The following is a 22193-nucleotide window of genomic DNA, read 5'->3' on the forward strand; positions in this document are numbered from 1 at the left end:
CCCTAACTTTATTGTGTTTTGGGTAGTTATCATTAGAAAGGCACCAATAATTCAATTTCTTTTCTAATGATGTACTCAGAAGGAGTTATTCCTTGATGTAGTCTCAAGTATATAGGCTTTGGAGTGTTGCTTGAACAACACAATGTTCATATACTCCGGATTGATGAGTTGGCCACCAATTTTAATGCTTCTTTTGGCATGATTAATGTCCATTAGATGGTATGCATTGTTTTTTATGATCAACTATGGTTTTTATGGATTCGAGGAGCTTCTATGCTTTTATCCATGGTTTTATAAGGATCTTTTGATCTTTTGGATAATATCATGTGCTTTGAAGGTAGAATTTGCCTTCGTTTTTTGCACGTAATTTTGGAGTATATTTCTTGTACTCTTGTACATATTCCAACTCAGATACCTAGTTACTTATATATCTAGGTGAGTTATTTTTCTACCCTAACTTTATTGTGTTTTGGGTAGTTATCATTAGAAAGGCGCCAATAATTCAATTTCTTTTCTAATGATGTACTGAAGGAGTTATTCCTTGATGTAGTCTAGAGACAGGTTTAGTATGTGAAAGTCTGGATAAGGCCATCTTATTCCTTTTATACAGGATTTTATTCATATTTCCTAAATAGCATACTAGGGAGTTTTCAAATTGTTAAGGTATGTATGGGTGGTATCATGGTGGTATGGGACGCTAGTGATCCCTCACGTATATTATCTTATGGGATAATTTGGGCTCAAGATTGTTGCTTTGCTTACATCACTTAGCATGTTGTCCTCAACATTCAAAGACAATCTCATTTTCTAAATTCACTAGAAGTTATATTGTGGGCATTCTCTAGATAAATTTCTTTTATCTATAGCCTGCATGTTTTGATGAGGGTAATCTCATCGACATTTTCACTTGTTGAAATCTCTTTCTTTAGAGTTCAAACAAGTTTATCTTGTTGTGTTCGGATAAGGAAATTTAGATTCTTCCTTTGTTGGCATTTCTTTCTCTAGTTCCGTACTTTAGGTGATTTATATAGTCAACCTGATGTGGTTTACGGATGGACATATGTGACTCATCGAGACGCTGATGACTCTCTATGTTGATATGGGTAACTCGGGACGTCGATTATTCCATATGCAGATGTGGGTATGTCGGGGCGTCGATGAATCCCTAGTTTCTGCTGTTATAATGCCATGTTTTCCTACTTTATTCCGAATGGTTTACAACAAGGAAGTTACTTTGAATGTGAATTGCTCTGATCATCCGCACTAGTCTGATGGGCAAACAGAGGGTGTGAATCAGATTATACTGTATATGCTTCGTGTATATGTCTCTAGAAAATCATCATATTGGAAAAAATATCTTCCAATGATGGAATTTGCCTATAACAGTTTTAAATATACGGCTATTGGTTTTTAGTCCGTGCATACTTATGTATGGGTATTAACCCATGGCACCTATTGATATCGGTCTTAAGGACATTGAGCTTGATGCATCGAGAGATTTCTTGCGTGATATACAAGAAATGCTAACCGAAGCTCGGTATTCTATGAGGAGTGCTCAAGATAGGGCACGGTTTTATGCTGATAGGGGACGCCCATTTCGAGTTATACATCGGATTGGCACGGTTGTGTATGAACTAAAACTACCTCCAATTGTTAGAGTTCATCCAGTCTTTCATATCGATAGATTGAAAGGGAAACTGGGAGGTGAGGATAACACAGTTACTCCTCAAGAACTCGTTGAAGTCGAAGAATTATCCTATGTTCCACATGAACCTGATAAGATACTTGAATTCAGGGAAAGAAAACTTTGTAGTTGACTAATCCTTGAGGTTAAAATTAGGTGGAAAGATAGGGAAATAAAGGATTTGACTTGGGAGTCGGTTGAGATTGTTCAGCAAAGTTCTCCTTCTTTTCATTGCAAGAGTGCAATGTTTTGAGAGAGGGGAAGTATGTTATATGTACATTATGTGTGCTATGTTATATACACATTATGTGTGTATATACTACGAGGCTAACCCACATTAGGCTTGTGAGCATGGGAGCATGGGAACAAGCTCTGGTGGAGCATGGGTTAGGACTAACCTTAAGGGTTAAGGTTAGGGTCAGGCATCCAAGGGTCACACATGGGGAATGGAAAGTCAAGAGTCACTTGAGGGCCCTCCTATATAATAAGGGCACACTCAAGGGGGCTTGGAGGCTTATGCTATGGTCTCTTGTGTAGAGGTCCATATCTACTTATCTACCATTTCACACCATAGCTACATGCTATTGGATTGGAGTTATACCTCTTGATGGTATGGGACATCAAGGTAGAGGTATGATGTATTTCATTTATGATTCATGTATGCATCCCTTGGGCTCGGGTGGTTGAGTTTATGCCTGATTTATGCATGTTTATGCATAACAATTATCTAGAGAGATCTTAGGGTTTTAACAGGATTGATTACAGGGGGAGAAACTGGACATCTTGAGGGGATGGGGAAGGAATCTTGCATCCTACCCCACTTAAAAAACGTGAGATGTTCTCATCTCGCAACATTAGAGGACAACTCTTTTCCTTAAGATCCAACTGATTCTGGGATTCCACTATAATCTGGTGAACCCAACAGATTTCTGAGATGAAGATCCCTTATATAAAACTCATCATTAGATAACAATTCATAACATTCAAATCCTTATCACAATAATGGTCCATTAGACCGAATTTTCTAGTTGAACAGTCCTTCATGGAAATTTTCAATTATACAGATTTTTAATTTGACATCCCTTAACTTGATCCATTGGGTCAAGTGTTAACAGCTGCCCCCAGCACAATCCACTAATCTCATAGTGATTTGCTGAAGTCATTAACATCATTCCAGCTACGAACATCATCACAGGGACTCGTCCCATTCATCCTCATTGTGGTTTTGCTTAGTTTATTACATTTCAACCAAAATGCAGGAATCTTCATTTTTTCAATCAGAATCCAAATCAACTCATCAATTCTCAACCAGAATTTAAAATCATATCAACCACATTCAAATTCATCATCTGGATAGTATTAATGCTTATAATTTCAAGTCTTAGATTTACTCGTATATACTGCCAGTAAAGAGCTGCAGTTATACCCTCGGTATATATGGGTAGTCACGGTCCTTGGACTATAAGGTAAATACCATCATGTCTAGGCCTCAAGCAAGTCAAGGATTCCATGCAATTGCGGTACTTCCATCTGAAGACCCAATTACTAAATTATGTATATCAGTCTGAATAACAATTTGTATGAATTTTATCACGCCTTTTACTGTCCCTTCATGAATTTTTGACATTTTTGGCTTCTCGGTTGATCCTCATTAGCCAATTCGCTCTAATATCAGCTGTAAGATCCATGTACCCACCGCGCAACGAATTCTGGGGTGCTAGCAGCGGAAGTAGTACTTCTTGCAGCGCGGGACACGGTCCCAACTTGGGGCCTCACCCAGGATATCCGGACAAGAGACTAATTCCTCGGTTCTTTAAAACTGAACCCGAGAAAAACTTCCTTCGTTTAGAAAGCACGGGCGATTCCTCTAGGATAGATTTTACTCTAACGTAGTCAAAAGCCTTAACTAACTGAACTCATCTGATCGAACCCATAAGTCCCATGGTCAGATCAGGGAAAAGATTGTACTTGGATCATAGAGACCAACACTTTTTTCCTCATTGAGAGGCACAGCCGTTGATTCTTTTCCATAGAACAATTTTTATCCAGGATTTACCTCATCTATCGTACTATACAAAAATTGAGTCTCGTTTTACGGATCCATCAGTCCAGCCTAACCCCATCCAGTCCCATAGGTTAGCCAACCGCAACCACTGTAGTGATGGGATCCAATTAGGAATTTGGTTAGGTTTTGTCCCAGGTACTAGGGAAAAGAGTTCCCAAGCTCCCTAGCCAGATATTCATGCAACATAAAAATAGTCACACCCAATATGAACTTGCCTTTTTCACAGATTCAACAATCTTTAAAACAATCATTTAATGAAACCGTAGTGTTACCGATCATAATCCTCTAATTATCTAATTAAATCCTAATTTCCAATTCATTCCTTCATCGGTGTACCTATGGCATCATTGGCAACCAGAACGCTCACCACCTGTTCACTCAAGGGCCTTTTCAATAGTTCCTAACTCATAGTACCCGGCAATATAATCACATAAAAATATCCAGATGGAATCTCCGTTGAAGATCAGCAAGATCAACCAATAGATCCATATAAAAGAGCCATGGACTCATCCGTTGAGGACCAGCAAGGTCAATCAACCAGATCCATGCCCGAATTCAGAAAACAACTCTTACTCCTTGTTCCAATATCTTCCCCGACATACTTGTGGGTATCTTTGGCGACCCAGAGCCTGAGCACCGTATGCTCAGCACCCTCTAGGATCCTTCGCAGGTCACCTAGCGCTTCACACATAGGCCGCTTCCTTGGTCCCTCATCCACTATACCGGAAGCTCACCATTTAAATCAAACGAGGCTGCTACGCGAGACGTCTTCCGTTGACTCTCCGTCGTCTTAGCAGATGCAACTTTAACAGATAGGTCTCCACGACCTCATTCACAAGACGATCAAAATACTTTCCCAGCATTGTTGACATAAAACAGTTATTTAAAAATAAATTTCACATACAAATACAATTCCAACAATATTTCTATCTTTTTTCATCACTCCACATCCTTTCAGATTAGTCCCCATCTTTTCTCATCTTCCCACATATTTTTTTTTCATCGATCCCTATCACATCACATCATTCCCACATCAATTCACATCCAATCGCATCATCCACACATCAATCCACATCATCCATATTATCCACACATCCATCCACATCTTCCATACATCCATCCACATCAATCCACACGTCAATCCACATCATCCATACATCCATCCACACAATGCACATTATCTACACTTCAATCCACATCATCCATACATCCATCCACATCATCCACATCAATCCATACATCCATCCACATCAATCCACATTATCTACACATCAATCCACATCATCCATACATCCATCAACATCATCCACATCAATCCACATCATCCATACATCCATCCACATCAATCCACATTATCCACACATCCATCCACATCTTCCATACATCCATCCACATCAATCCACATTATCCACACATCAATCCACATCATCCATACATCCATTCACGTCAATCCACATTACCCACATTTTTTTCATAAGTATTTCCATTCTCATCTAATCACATCTTTTTCTATCTCATCACTTATTTCCTCATTTATCCTCATCAGATCACATCCACTTGTATCTACCCATACATCTTATCACTTCACATACATTAACATCTATCCAGTTTACATCGCATCTTATCACATCCATCTCACATCACATCTCATTCATTCACATCCGGGTTCTCATCACATCACATCCATTCACATCGCTTATCATTCATTCACATCCTGATTCACATACCATCACATTCATTCACATCCCGATTCACATGTTATCACATTCATTCACATCCCTTATCATTCATTCACATCCCGATTCACATGCTATCACATTCATTCACATCCCTTATCATTCATTCACATCCTGATTTACATGCCATCACATTCATTCATTCACATTTATCAGATTCACATTACATATCATCACATCTATTTACCTTTCGATCTCGTCACTTCTATTCTCATCTCATCCATTCTCTATTCATTCTCATATATCTGATTCACATCCCATATCATCACATCTATTTACCTCTCATTCTCATCACATCCATCCATCCATCCATTCCCATCTATCTGATTCGCAGTACATCTCATCACTTCTATTCACCTCACATTCTCGTCACTCCTATTCTCATCGCATCCATCCATCCATTCATTCCCATCTATCTGATTCGCATCACATATCATCACATCTATTTACCTCTCATTCTCATCACATCCATTCTCTATTCATTCTCATCTATCTGATTTGCATCACATATCATCACATCTATTTACCTCTTATTCTCATCACTTCTATTCTCATCACATCCATTCTCTATCCATTCTCATCTATCTGATTCACATCCATGAATAAGAAAAAGTAGAATTTCTAACTTACTAGGAGTTTTGTGAGCTTTCCTTTGGCTTGATGGTTTGAGGGATTATAGGAAAAAGTGAGCCTCTAACCAAGCAAAGTGATTCTAGAATTTTCCAGATCAGTTTGGTCAATTTTTGACCTTTTTTAGGCCAGTTTAGCCTCTTTTTTGGATATAGTTGAAGTAGGAGAGAGGAGAGATGAAAATATCTCATTATTTGTGAGTTTAAAACTCAACCACACATGTGAAGTTGGCGCCTCCTTCATGAGGGGAATTCCCCACACTGAGGTGTCAAAAATGCATCATTTCTTCAAAATAACTCTTCTTTTTTAACTAATAACCTTGTCCTTAGTCAACTCTTCATCTTATATGAGTATTTACTCATTTTTGGGGGATTTTTGTTTTAAACTTCAATTTATGTCCTCCCTACATTTGGATTAGTCTAATTTAGGACAATTCTGTATATAATCAAGAAATCTTACAATAATCTGGTATGAAGCGCTCTTGTGAAGGAAAGAGTTCAAACCACCCGACCACCCCCGAGCTATCTCACTCTCACTCTCACTCTCATGAAAATCTTGAACTCACACTCACACTCACACTCACACTCACACATGCACTCGCACTCTCACTCTCAATCTCTTCTTCAATTTTCTACGTATTCCTCTTGTTCATGTCCAAAAGCCAAAAGTAGCCCTTCTGGAGCTTTCTCGATCCACATGTCATATTTTTGGTGATGTTGCCCTTTTTTGGAAAAAGCGTGTTCGGGAAGCTTTCTTTACACACAGTCATCATTCTCAAGAGATTACGTTTTATTTTGACATGGGAAAAACAGTCCTTTTTCGTGGTGTGCCATTTACGCCTCAGTGATCCGATGAGGATGCTCAATAGCTCATCTCTAAGATTCCATCCTCCTCTTCGACTTTGTATCTTTTCGTCCGAGGCTAAATCTTTATTCTTGACCTGCGTTTAGGACCTGCAATGTCGTGACACGAAAATCTAAGCACATTTTTGCACAAAGCCACTTAAAACGAACTTTGGAGTCACCAAGCGGATATGAAATAATGTGAATCACAAAGGTTTCACTTAAGCAAAATTGTTCTATCTATAAAATAGAAAAACTCTCTTATACAAAACTTCGCCTAATTCTTCCTCTAACCTAATCAAAAATCACTCACAAAAATGACTACCTGAAAATGACCAAAACCAAAAATTCCCTACAACACAAAATTTTATCAAAACATGTTAGATGTCCTAACAAAACATTCTACATACTTTCTACACAACAAAATCTTATGAAAAATATTTATATGAAATTATGAAGCGTCACAATCATCCCTTCTTTAAGAACTCTGTCCTCAAGAGTTTAAATGAAGGAAACTCTGCATGCAATGAATCTAAGTCTACCCCCACCACGAAGCATCTTCTAAGGTATATACATCCCACTTAGCCAAAACTTTTACTATAGTCCTATTTCTAAGTTGTCTCGTTCTTCTATCCAAAATGCATTGAGGTTCGACCCTCAAACTACCATCTTCCTGAATCCTAAATTTGTCCTGCAAAACATGAGAAGGATTAGCAACATAACTTTTCAATAAACTCACATGGAAAACAAGATGCACTTTTATATTACTAGGAAATTCTAGTTCATAAGCCAATTTTCCCACCCTCTTTAAGATTTTAAAAGGACATAGTCTCCTATCCTTCCCAAGAATCAAGTTACTCTTAGGAATAACTTTCAAAAATACCATATCACCGACTTTGAACTCAATAGGTGCATGATTCTTGTCATAACATAGTTTCTATCTATGTTGAGCCTTCTTGATACACTCCCTAATAGTCTAGACTTCCTCATCCATTCTCTCAATCATCTCTTTGGAAACCTCAACTTGGTTCTCGGGGTCTGAAAAGTTCATTAGTGTATAACAGTTTTGTCCATAAATGGCCTCGAAAGGTGTCATTTGGATGGAGCTATGCCATGAACTATTGTAAGCAAACTCGGCTAAAGGTAAGAATTTAATCCAATTGTTTTACTTTTCATTGACATACATTCTAAGAATATCCTCTAACACATGGTTTACTCTCTCAGTTTCCCCATCTGTTTGAGGATGAAATACAGTGCTCATCCTAAGCTCAGTACCAATGGCTTTGAATATGGCTTGCCAAAAATTAGATGTAAACTTTGAATACCTATCAAACACTATACTTTGAGGCACACCATGCAAAAAATGAAAAATTTCTTTCACAAACAACTTGCTACCTCAAGAGCACCATCTGTCTTCTTCATAGGAAAGAAGTGAGCCATCTTCGTCAAACGATCGACAACTACAAAGATAGTGTCATATCCTCCTCTAGCAGTGGGAAATTTAGTGATAAAATCCATTGAAATTGATTCATTTCCTAGAAGGAATGTCTAAAGGTTGCATTTGACCTGGCATTCTATGTTGTTTAATTTTCACTTGTTGACAATGCAAACATTCTCTAATATAGCGTTGGACATCACTCTTCAAACCAGGCCAAAAGTAAGTCTTTTGGACCTTATTGTAAGTTTTGTTATATCCAACATGTCCATAAAATGGTGCATCAAGACAATCATGAAGAATTTTGGCCTTAAAAGATGATTCACTAGGCACATAGAGTCTCTCATTATAATACAAGTTCCCCTTGACCAAATGATATTTTTCCTCAACCGTCTCAAATGGATTCTTGGTAATTCTCTCTAGGATGCTCACATAAAAGGGATCTCTCTGAATTTCAGCTCTAATGTTTTCAATTATGTCTGACCAAACGACAGTCAAGGAATTAATCAAGGGTCGCCTACTCAAAGCATCAGCCACCTTGTTCTCCTTACCCTCAATGTATTTGATCTCAAAATCATACTCGCATAGGAGGTCCATCCACCTTCTTTGCCTGTTGTTCAACAAAGGTTGAGTGAATAGATATTTTAAACTTTGATGATCAGTCCAAAGTTCAAACTTAACACCAAGTAGGAAATGTCTCCAATGTTTAAGGGCATGCACAATTGCGGCCAACTCGCGGTCATGGATAGGATACTTCTCTTCATGGCTCCTAAAGATCCTTAACTCATATTCTACTACTCATCCATCTTGAGAGAGAACACACTCAATTTGTGTTCCACTAGCATTGCAAGTTACTACAAAAGGTTTTCCCTTTTATGGTATTTTCAAAATATAATTCTCAGCAACCTTAGCTTTTAAAGTGTCAAAAGCTAATTGACACCTTTCATCCCACTTGAACTTTTTTTCTTGTTTGGTGAGATCGGTCAATGGAGAAGTTATCTTAGAGAAGTCTCCAATGTGCTTTCTCGAATTATGCCAATCCTATGAAGCTCCTCACATCTGTCACACACCTAGGTCTAGGCCATTCCATAATCACTTTAATCTTCTCTCGGGATCTATGTGGATACCCTCCTTAGAAATGACATGGCCTAAATACACAATCGTGTCCTTAGCAAAGAAACACTTGCTCATCTTTGCTTACAACTTGTGATCCCGCAACTTTTGAAGTGCTTTCCTAAGATGAATTTTGTGATCTTTTTCATTCTTTGAATACACAAAATATCATCTATGAATACAAGAATGAAATCATCCAAATATTCACAAAACACATTACTCATCAAACACATGAAAGTAGCAGGTGCATTCATCAATCTGAAAGGAAGAACAATGAACTCATAATGCCCATACCGAGTCTTGAATGTAGCCTTAGGAATGTCCACTTCTCTGATGCAAATTTGGTGGTATGCAGATTGCAAGTCAATCTTGGTAAAGACACAAGACCCACTCAGTTGACTCAACAACTCATCTATGTGAGGTAAAGGGTACTTATTTTCTTAATGGTCTAAATATTCAACTCTCTATAATCAATGCAAAGTCTATAAGTCCCATCCTTTTTCTTTTGAAACAAAATTGGACTTCCCCAAGGAGAAACACTAGGTCTAATGAAACCCTTTTGTGTCAAGTCATCCAACTGAAGCTTCAGCTCTCTCAGCTCATCCACATTAAACCTATAGGGTGCCCTAGAGTAAGGTTGGGTTCCTGGTTCTACCTCTATGGCATGATCTAAGTCTCTAGGAGGAGGCATCCCAGGTAGGTCATCCGGAAAAACATCATGATATTCATCGAGACGAGGAGTTTCTTCACATACTCAGGATGGTCTTCCTTCTTTGTCTCTTCCTTAAGCTCATCGGCAAAGATTAAGAATGTCTCACACCCTTGCCTAATGCCTCTCAAAAGTTTCATGGTCGAAATTAGAAAGGCCTCACTATTCCTCTCCTCCCCCTGAATAACTTGGGTTTCTCCCTCCTCACTAGCAAAACTCACAATCCTATTCACACAGTTAATGAGGGCTTTGTTGGAGACTAACAAATCCATCCCAATTATTGCATCACACTTACCCATCTTGATGGCATAGAAGTCTCCCTTTCACTTCCTTCTCGCTAAGGTGAAAGATAAGTTTTCCAAGAACCCTTGGGTGTAGTGAGTTTTCCCAATGGCAAGTTGGACGGGCCTCTTTACTTGATTTCCTAATCTTAAGTGTTATTTCACAAGTTTTGGAGAAATAAAGCAATGAGTGCTACCCGAGTCAACTAAAAATTGAACATCCCAATTTCTAATCTTTCCTTTTATTCTTATCACTGAAGCATGTGCATGAGATGCAGAAGAAACCATACATTTCATTATAGTTTTAGGCAACTCACCTTGTTCCCCCGCTTCCTCGATTGTCAGATCCATCTTAGTCAACTTCGCTTGCATCTTCGATCCAATTTTGAAATTGATTTTAGCTTTGTTCGGGCACTCAAATGTGCGATGACCTTGCTCCCCACATCTAAAGCACAACCCAAGCCTCCTTGCTCTCTCAATGAATTGAGGATCATTCTACCATGATGCTGGTTTCTGGTTCTTCTGGTTCCCAACGTTCTGATTATTGGAGTGATTCTGATTTCCAGAATTTTAAAAATTTTGATTCTGCCTACCCCACTGATTATAGGGCATAGATCCTTGGTTTTTCCCACTATCATGACTCCCATCCTTTTGCTGCATATTATGCTCTCCTTGAAACTTGGAATCATTAGAAAATTCAGGCCTACATGGAATACCTAAGTTCTAAAAACCTTGACGACGACAATGGCCCGTTGGAATTAATCATGATTTTGCTACCTTTCTTTGATTGTATGCTTCCATCATCCTTTCAAAATTTTCGGCTTTGGATACAGCATCTAAGAAATCCGGTGATCCTGTTCCCTTCATCATGTACAGCATCTAAGAAATCCCGTGATCCTGTTCCCTCCTTTAAGCCCTCTATAAATTTGTGAGTAAGAGCCTCACCCAAGACTTAAGGTGCATACTTGTGCAAACAAAGGAACTTCTCCTTGAAAAGATCGTGTTTTCCCTCTTGAACCTGCTTGAAATTTTAAAATTCCATCTTCTTTTCCATATAGTAATGAGAACAATACCTCTTTTCTGCAGCAGCTCAAAATTCAGCCCAAGTAATTGGTTCATTTGGTTTCTCTCGAATTTGTACATGGGACTTCCACCATAATTTTGTGACACCACGCAATTGCAGTGAGGCAATTTTAGCCTTTTCCTCCTCATCGAATTCTCGAGAAGGGTAAATAAATCCTCCAATTCTTCAAGCCAAGCCTCAAGATCTTCTCTTGTCTTCTTTTCACCATCAAATTCTGAGAGTTTTGCTTTCTTGAAAACCTGCTTTAGGGAAAATTCGGCCACATCTTCATGTGCTTTACCTCTTTTTCAATTTTCTGGTTCACGTTTAACATCATAAGGAATCTCTACATAAATCCCCACAGCACCTAAACGTTCTTGTTCTGAATTCAAGGGCCAGCTACTGCTTTTCCTTTAGCTTTGTTTAATTCGGTAGTCAATCGTTCAATAAGCTGAGCCTGCTCGGCCAACCTTTGTTGAATTACGTTATTATCAGCCATCTTTCAAGCATAATCAAGGATGCGACTCCTTTGATACCACTTATGACGCTCCCACTCAATAATCATAATACAATTTAAGAATGAGTATAGAATAGAATTTGCTAAGTCATAAAGAGGATATTCCCCTCCATCATCAAACATCCATGAGAATAGGTCATTCCTTCTTCTTCCGAGTTAGTTTCGCCCTCACTATGTTCTGAAACAGCCTCTGGCACATTCAACTGTTTGGCTTCCCTTGTGATATTTTACCTAGGATAACCATTCTTCAATCATGTTTTGAATTTCCTGGACTAAGGCTTGTGCAGTCTCTAGCTTTTTGATCTCCTTTTGAGAACTTGGGTTTTCACCCATTCCCCTTGGTGTCTGGGGTTCTTCAATTGGTTTGATTTCCCATGTTACTTCCTCTTCTTTCCTTGTCAGTACTTTTTCCTGGCTCTACTTGGTGGATGTTGTTTCAACCACTCGCTCACCCAAACCATCCTAAATTACCACTCCAGAGTCTCCTCATCCACCTTCTTTGCTCTCCTCTTCTCCTTCCCATTGTTCGCGTGGAAGGCTTAGCTAACGGTTCTCCCTAAGTTGACTTCTGAGATCTTTAATGCTTGCATATGAGTTTTAACATTGAGTGGCATTGTCACCGCTGCCCTAGATTGCACCCCAATCATTTAGAGTCTCATGGTTGGATTGGTGGTTGTTGAAGACTCCCCACCAGTGCCTTTATAAGGATAGTCCTCGATAAGATGGTCAATTCCACACTTTACACAACCCAATCTAGGGTGTGTGTTGACTTGAGTATTTTACAGGTTTGTCATGTTGATCTTATGAAGACACTCAGCTACTCACGGCGGTGAGGTCCTTGGTAGTGATAGAATTGCAAAGCGGGGCTCTCCTTGCTGCTGTGGTTTTCTCTCCTAGCCCTTCCATTGTGCTGTAGCTTGGAATACTGGTACTCGCGTATTCCCTTACATTAGAAAATACTCTAGGGTTACCTCCTAATTGTCATCTATCTCCTCCGTGGTTGGTCAAGGCTCCCGTGCTGCATATTCTCTTTCCTCTAACACATCTTTAATGATCATTTGATTAATTGGCATAATGCAAGGTGCTGGTGGTTGTGGTGGTAGAACAAGTGGCAATATAGGTACTTCAGGTACTCCACATTTCCCTTGTTTAGTTTTGCACGTTTGACAAATTTCCCATAGTGTAAGACCTTGCCTAGGTGGCATAGGTAAAGCTAGTTGCTGCTGTGTGTAGAAGGCAACTAAGGTACTTGAAGCACGTGAATTTGTTGTGCTAGATGTGGGTACCTACACATACTTGTATCATGGTTCCCAAGTTTCATATAATGCCCGAAATACATTAATGGGCACGAGGCCTTAAAATTGAGGACACTCAATGCTCATATGATTATACCGACATATTGAGCACCAAACCAACTCGTGGGTATAAATGTTGGTTTGTAGGTACATACCTTACCTCTTTTAGCTTTATCTTATCTAGGAGTGTAGTGCTTAGTTTATCTAGAGTCATATCGTTTATCCTTGTCTCTGAGGTTATCGTGCTTGTTATGCGATGGAGCTACCACACAGAGTCATATATTTGGTGTCCTTAGGTTGCGGTAGCTCAAGTATATTATCCTCAAAGTCGATGTGGCTAGCTTGCAATAGTCGAAGTGGCTAGCTTGCAATAGTCGTCAAGCGATGTTGGTTCGGCCCCAATAGGTGCATCTCACTATCCCTTACTCCCCTAGGGAAGCATGGTAGCAATTTCTCATTTATCAACCTCTCTCTCTCTCTCTCTCTCTCTCTCTCTCTCTCTCTCTCTCTCTCTCTCTCTCTCTTTCAGTTTACACCCTTGATTTTAGGTTTTTCAGATGAGAGATGTAATCTCTCATCTGAAAACCTCTCTCTAGGTTTACACCCTTGAGTTTAGGTTTTTTAGATGAGAGATGTAATCTCTCATCAATTCATGCTCCTCTTGCTTGATGTTATATAATTGAGCCATTTGGCTCCACTGGTCTCTGCTTTGTGCACAAAACTAGGTATGAACACACTCTTAAGTCATGCAAAAGTAATCGTGTCATCTAACTTAAGCGATCGATACTAATTGACATGCCTTCCCTTCTATTGTACAAGGGAAAACATAAATATTTTTGTCTAGTCATTGATCAGTCCAACACATCGATTCAAATATTTCCATGTGTTGTATGGCATCGCCATCACCTGCTGCAAACTTTGACATGCCACATAAATGGGCTTGACTGTCTGGTGTTGCTCTTCATGGTGCTGATGTAGTACCTAACTCCTTAGAAACCCCCATTCCTATTTCTTTGGCTATCCTTAATAGATATGCGGGTGTGTTACGACTTTGGAATGAGGGGCTACTCTCATTGGCTCCCTTGGTGGGGCCTCATACTCCATCCTGTGTGTGTCTCCTCCCCTACCTCAGCCCCTTATTTCTCTAGCATGTCTATTGATATGTACCCTTGGGTCAGGTGTTTATTGGGACAGTTTCTATGTTCCTGTTTACACCATCATGAAAGACTACTCCCCCTATGCCCCGTGTTGCTCCAGCATGTCGATTGATATGTACCCTTCGGCCAAGTGTATATCAGGACAATTTCTACGTTCCTATTTATACCATCATCCAAGACTACTCCTCCTAGGCTCCCTTCTTGTAGAAACATGCCTCTCATGTACTCTTGGAACTATGGGGTTCTTCATAGAGGTCATCTTGAGGCTCCTCTAGAATATGCTCTAGAGGTGGCATACCCTCCTCCATTATAGTTCAACCTCTCTAGCACAAACTGCAATCAAGTTCTCTTCATGCCTCAATATCTTGAGACTAAAAGAATATTCTCCATGTATCATCATATCAAAAGCACATCTCTCGGCCAACTCCCTATGGAGATCTAAGTTGGTCTTCTCTTGTTCAAGCCTTCTAAGTTGGGCTTGCGCTTCTCTCATTCTTTCCTCAATCTCTAACTCTCTGGAAGTGAGAAAGTATACTACCCTAGTTCTTTGGGCACTTACAGGATCCCTTCGTATTCTTGGAGTATACTCACCATGGTGATGGTTTCTCCCTTAATTGTTATCATGTACTTCCAGGTCTTTTAGTGCTCACTACGCTGCCTTCTTGACCTTACGTGCCTGAAATGGTTTTGACTGGCCAAAATTTTAGAATTGCACACACTTGAATTTATCAATTCTACAAAATTGATAGATTTTCTACAGTCATAGCATGTGTTTGCAGAATCACGATGTGATTAAAAATCACAAACATGAAACGACGATAAAAATATGGCAAAATTATAGGCTATTTTCAATTGCTCACAACTTCCTCGATTATAAAAATCCCTTGGGAACATTCTCGAATTCTCCTATTGATTTTGAAGATACTAGTTAACATTCTCGAATTCTCCTATTGATTTTGAAGATACCAGTTAACATGATTTTGAAGATACCAGTTAACATGATTTTCCAGGGTTGAGAATCACGACCATGAGTGATCGAGTGCAGAATCACAATGATGATGGTCTTTACCCAAACAAGTCTAAAGATTATTCAAACGAGTTCCCTGATACCCCATAGTCACTGTTTTAGGCATCTATCTTATCAAAAGGTCAAGTTTTGATCGCGGCGGTGATCACATGCATGATACTTAATGTGGCAATCACGTGTCGTTGATAGATGATGTGTCAACAATCACGGATGTGATCAGTATTCACAGACCATGATTTTTCAACTGTGATTTATGACGTGGTAGTTAAATGCCCAATGAGATTGAGCTATGTTCACTCACTCATCCTTCACACAACACTTGATGTGCTATCTGTGAGACTGACATGCTATTTTGATTCTTTTTCTTTTTGCTTTCAAAAATGTGTTTCTGGCATTCTTCAACGAGGTTTCTGGGTTTTGACTCGATAATAGTTACAATGCTTCTTCTTCATGTCCTCATCCCTGGTTGAGGTTGAGTCAGTGGGGACAAAGTGGCCTTGCCCTTAGAGGCTTTGACAGAGCTGATGGCTTTCTTAACTTTCCTTTACCTTTATGTGAGGCAATAAAAGCTTGATCTCTCTAGAATCATGCTTGGCTTGGTTTACCTAGGCTTCCTTCGGTTTACCCGGAACTATTCCTCTTATAGTAATAACGAAACCATCAAAGGAGTACAAGTTGGCATTGCCATTGGTGGCAACCAAATGGAGGGTGGTAGCAAAATTTTGCAAGAAATCTGAAAATCCACCAAGAACTGTGGATACAAGCAAACTATCAGGAATAATCTCATATATGCTTTGCCAATTGCTCCTTGAAGTATTTGATCCTCGTGATGTAAGCACTAAAATCACCCTCTACTACCGTGTGCTATGTCTCTAACTCTTTTTTGAGAATCTAAGCCACATGTGATGTAAGTACTAAATCACCCTCTGCATGTGCTCTGTCTCTAACTCTTTTCTTAGAATCTAAGCCACATGTGATGTAAGCACTAAATCACCATCTGCCATGTGCTCCATTTCTAACTGTGTTCTGATAAGCCACACGTGCCTCATTAAACCTATTCGTAACAACAAGAAGCATGCCAAATAGATAACTGCTTCTTGTTGCCATTAAAATTACATAGACTATTTCAAATGCACAAAGCAAAGTATGAACAAAAGTGAGGGAAAAACTTAGCAAGTATCAATGGGACAACTTGACAGTCATGAATTGTGTGTAAAAATTTAGACGATCAGTGAGATCAAGAATTGGGTGATTAGAGGTGTGCAGTGATCGGAGAGACGATCAGAGGAGATGAATCGAATGATTAAAAAAGAGTGCAATTGGGCGATCGAAAGAGTGCAGTTAGATGATCGGACATGAGCACTTGAGTAATTGGAGATGATGGATCAGACGATAAGGAGAAACTGAGCAATCAGAGATGATGGAGTAATATTGGAGATGATGGATCAGACAATAATAATCCGAGTTGTGCAATCAAGATCGAACTTGAGTAATTGTTGGCAATCAGAAAGAGCAATTAGGGAATTAGACTTATGTAGTCATGCGATTCAACCAGTGCAGTCAAACGATTGGACTAATGCAATCGTTCGATTGGAAATCTCGAGCGACTAGTGAATCAAGTGATTGTAGACTCAAACTATTGCTGCATCTGGCGATTGGTAATGCAAACAATTCCTATACCAGCAAATTGGAGATCCGACAATTGCTAACCCCTCCTCTCAAAATGTCTAATATGTGCTGTAAAACTTCCCTCATCTACCTCAATCCCTCCCTCCCTGCCTCCCTCCCTCCCTCCCTCCGTCCCAATATATCTAATAGGTGTTGTAGAACCCCCTCTGTAAAAATGTATAATAGATGCTACAAAACACCTCCTCTCAAAATACCTAATATGTATCTCTACATATACTCATAGTTTACATTTACACCGCTGGTGTTTTTGGTAGCTAACTTCACAAGTGATTCTATAGCTGGACTACACCAACTTAGTCTAATCGAGTTATGGCATACTTAGCTTGCCGGCTCACCTATTTATAACATATTCACATTAAGGATTGCTTGTACATATAGTACTCTAGTATTTATGTTGGGTTTTCACTTATTTTTTGAACCCTTCTTTTGAGAGTGAGAAGAAGAAGAAGATTTTGGCCTTCCACCTTTGTGTGTGTCTTATCCATTGTTGTGTGAGTGTGGTTGTGCTTACAAGAGCTGAGGCTCTCTCCTCTCCCCCAATCTTTTCATGGTATCAAAGCTTGGTTCAAGCTAAGGATCTGAATAGCAAGAAAAGGAAGCTATGAAGGCAAAGGAAGCAATATACATGGGCAAGAGTATCATCATCTCTTTACTTTCATTTAGGTATGACACCCCCTAGGTAGCTCTGGGAGCTACATATCTCCAATTCAGGAGCTTCTTTTTTTGCAACCATAGAGGTGTCTATATAGTGTGCAATATTGATGTTCTGCAGCTAGATTTGCATTTCAGGCACGTTTCAACCTCCGTTTAGCCACTATAAGGTGTTTTTGGGCACTTTAGGGAAGTTCCAATTTGGAATTATTTCTGTCCACCACTCGTTTATTGCAATGCATTTTGGGTGTCCACACATTGATTGCATATGTTTTTTTGATTGTGGGTCTATGTACATGTACTCTGGTCGTGCCCGTGACATACAAATTATGCAAAAGTACCGCTATACAAAAGTTACATCAGATACTTTTATGTTATAGGTTACGTATAAAAATTACCTATTTGCATATTTTTGGTTGTGCAAACAAAGATGTCTCACAACATTAACCAATTGTCAGTTTGAGAAGCTTGATAAGAACAACTTCCATGCGTAAAAGTTTAGAACGACTAATGTCCTGATGGAAAAAGGATCAGAATTACCTAAAAAGAACGCAACTCTAACAGAGATAAAGGCATTCAAAGATTGGAACTAGGGTACAAGGATATTTATGTATTAGTTTTTAGTCAATGTAACAGACACTATGATAGGGCATATACAGGATGCCAATTCTATAGCAATTGCATGGAAAAACCTAGTAAAGATATTTCAGATAAGCACAAAGACAAGGAAGTTACAACTAAATCAGAAGCTGTATACAGTAGAGAAGAAGAACGTCTATCAATGATGAGTATGCATTGAAGATCAAGGGAATTGTTGAATCCCTTAGATCTATTAATGTCTCAATAGTAGAAGACGATGACTTGGTGAGTGTCTGTCTAAATGGACTTTGGTAAAGAATAGAAGCCATTCAAGTTCCCAACTTTCGAGACTTGGTGTCTATGTTAATCATAGAAGAGAAGTATTTGGATGAAGACTCTTCCTTCCAAAACAAGAACATTTCAAAACATGCCTTCTACTCAAACTCAAATAGAGGTAGAGTTTGACTATTGGAAATCAGAATTATGGACAACAGTAGTCCAAACACACACATAGGTGGAAGAGGCCAGTCTCATGGCAGGGGGAGCTAGAGAGGGCGAGGCAAATGGCAAAGATACTAATCGGGAGGTTCAAAGCATTGCTTTTATTATGGCAACTAGGTCATTTTGCAACAGAATGTCACAAGAAGCAGAGTGACATATGAAGTAAAAAGTTGTAGCAAAATAATTATGCATCTTTAAGAAAGCAAGCTGAAGATAGATGTGAGCAGTAGACTACACTTGAAAGTGTTTGGATGCATTGCATATATACAAATTCCTCATGAGCTACGCAATAAGTTAGATCCAAAGATTGAAAAATGTGTGTTCATTAGTTATTCCCTTGAGCAAAAGGGGTACAAATGCTATAACTCAATCACACATGAGATGAGGCTGAGCACGGATGTTGTCTTTGATGAGATGCGCAATTGGTATGATGCTGTAAAAGACTTGATTGGGGATGATACACAAGAGTAGGTGGTTGTGTAGAATACAAGTCAGCACAACAACAACCACTGTCATTGAGTGGACCAAAAGAGTCCTCTAGCAGGTGGATCTGTTGACCATAGACTGGCAGGTTGTGTTAAAAAATCAATCCTGCAAGTCTAGCAAGTGCATCACATAAAGGCAAAGAGAAGGTGGATGAGTCTCTTTATATGCCTCACGTTTCATCGGGATTCATATGTTGGAGAGTCTAGTGGCTCAGAGAGTAGTCTTGGGATTCTAGCTACTATTAGGACACGTGGTGCAAGGAAGCCGCAACAAGGACACCAAGGAGAGATCCAGGACCATGGAGGTTGAATAGGGTCAAAAACCCTTTTTAGAGATTGATGTATGATGGTTATGTAGCTCACCATTATGCATACATGGTAAAGGTTGTGCATGAGGTTGAACCCTTTTTAGAGATTGATGTATGATGGTTATGTAGCTCACCATTATGCATACATGGTAAAGGTTGTGCATGAGGTTGAATCCATCGGACAGAAGACCTACTAGCGGGTTTACGTTTTTCTTTGGGAGCAGTGCTATTACATGTGGAGCAGCCGCCGATAGTTGCCTTGTCAAGTACAGAGGCCAAGTACAAGTGTAATGCGATGGCAACATGTGAGGTAGCTTGCTTACTTAAGCTACTTGAAGATTTGGGGCTGCATGCGAACATGCAGGTTTCCATCTATTGTGATAACCTTAGTAGCATAGAATTGGCCAGGAACCCAGTGTTTCATGCATGCACCAAACACAGAGGTCCATTATCACTTCGAATTCAAAGAGGTGGTCTTGTTAGGAGATGTGATCTAGTGTACGTTAGCACAGAGGGGCATGTAGCTGGCATTTTTGCCAAGGCCTTTGGGAACAAAAAAGCTTCACAGATTTCACACTACACTTGGAGTCCTGGAGATGGAGTTGAGCTTGAGGGGGAGTGTTGAGATGTCAACCTCAACTCAAGCTTACACTTATGATGCGCCTGGGTGACCGTTCCACATTTACACCATTGGCATGTTTGGTAGCGACAACACGACGATGGATCTTTACCTAGTACAGTTGGACTACACCTACCAAGTCCAAATGAGTTATAGCATACTTATCTTGCTAGTTCACCTGTTTAATGTGTTCACATTTTATGGACCACTTGTACATAGTACTTTAGTATTTATGTTGGTTTTCACTTACCTTTTGAAGCCTTCTTTTGAGAGAGAAAAAGAAGAAGAAGAATATTTCAGCCTTCCATCTTTATGTGTTTTATCCATTGCTGTGTGAATATGTACGCGCACTTGCAAGAGTTCAAGCTCTTCCAATATTTTCATGAGCAAGGGTGCGTCAAGTCCCTTAGGTGTGCCCTTTGATATGCCCTTTGCTTACTACACTAACCATAAAGATTGCCCTATGCTATTAGCTCATCTCAACATACATCCTATTGCCATGCCAATTTTGATTTTTTCTTCAATATATTTTTTGTTTTTTTTCCTCCTAGTCCTTTTTGTTGCGAGCTTTTATCATTCTTACGTTGATTTTTAGTCTTCGTGTTTCCTCATAGTTGTCATTCATAGCCTTTTATTACATCTTATATTTTGTCTTTTTCTCATAGTTTTGTCTTGCCACTACTAGGTAAAAGATAGGTAACTAGAAGGTAGTTCACATATTAACACCATATTAGATAATTTGAAAAAATTTCGATTCCCATTCAAAAAATGGGATCATGGTGAACTTGATTAAAATTTTGTCAAAAAATCGGATGTGACATATCGTTAGACCTTAAAGAGTAGAATCTAAATCTACAACCTCCGAAAAATTTGGAGTTATATGCTTGAGATATGTCCAAAACAATATAAAACTTTGATTCCCAAAATATGAGATTTTTCCCAAATTGTCTAATATTAACTGTCTTTTTCTCATAGTTCTGTCTTGCCACTACTAGATAAAGATAAGTAATTAGAAGGTAGTTAGAATTTTGACACAATGTACTAAGTTGTCATTCATAGCCTTTTATTACATCACATATTTTGTCTTTTTCTCATAGTTTTGTCTTGCCACTACTAGGTAAAGATAAGTAACTAGAAGGTAGTTAGAATTTTGACAGTGTGACACTTTATATTAATACTATCACTATCCCAAAACACAATATAATCAAATAGCTTGCTTTAGCATGTTTTTTAGCTAGTCTTGGTAAATGTAATGTTCAAATAGTTTTCCTGCAAACAAATTCTAGCCTCCATCCCTCCTCTCTCTCTCTCTCTCTCTCTCTCTTTCACTCTCACACACACACACACACACACACACACACAAAACATGTAGCACACACACACATACACACAACACGTAGTCTCTCAAGCTCTCTTCAATCATGGCTCTCTCTAGAATGGCTAGCTTTGGCTCTTGTTTGGATATTGACATATTGCACGTTACATATCCAATTTAAACCTTCTGTTTGATTACATTTGAAACCCTCCAGCTTTTCAAGATTTGTGATGACGTCCTTGTCCGAAAAGAATCCAAACTAAAACTATACTTGTTTTGATTACATTAGGCTATCAAGGCTTTGTGGTAAGAGGTCAAGCAAGCTTGAGACCTAAACTTTCTATTTAATTACAAGAGGTCAACCAAGCTTGAGAACTAAACCTTCTATTCGATAACCATGTGAAGCTCTATACATTTCCAAGGATTGTGATAAGAGGGTCAACCCTATCTGCGTAATTATTTGAGAACCAACTCTGAAGTCGAGAATAAAAA

This window comes from Cibotium barometz, chromosome 17 (genome assembly GCF_041138505.1).
Source record: "Cibotium barometz isolate CiBa-2024 chromosome 17, ASM4113850v1, whole genome shotgun sequence".
Classification (NCBI taxonomy): domain Eukaryota; kingdom Viridiplantae; phylum Streptophyta; class Polypodiopsida; order Cyatheales; family Cibotiaceae; genus Cibotium; species Cibotium barometz.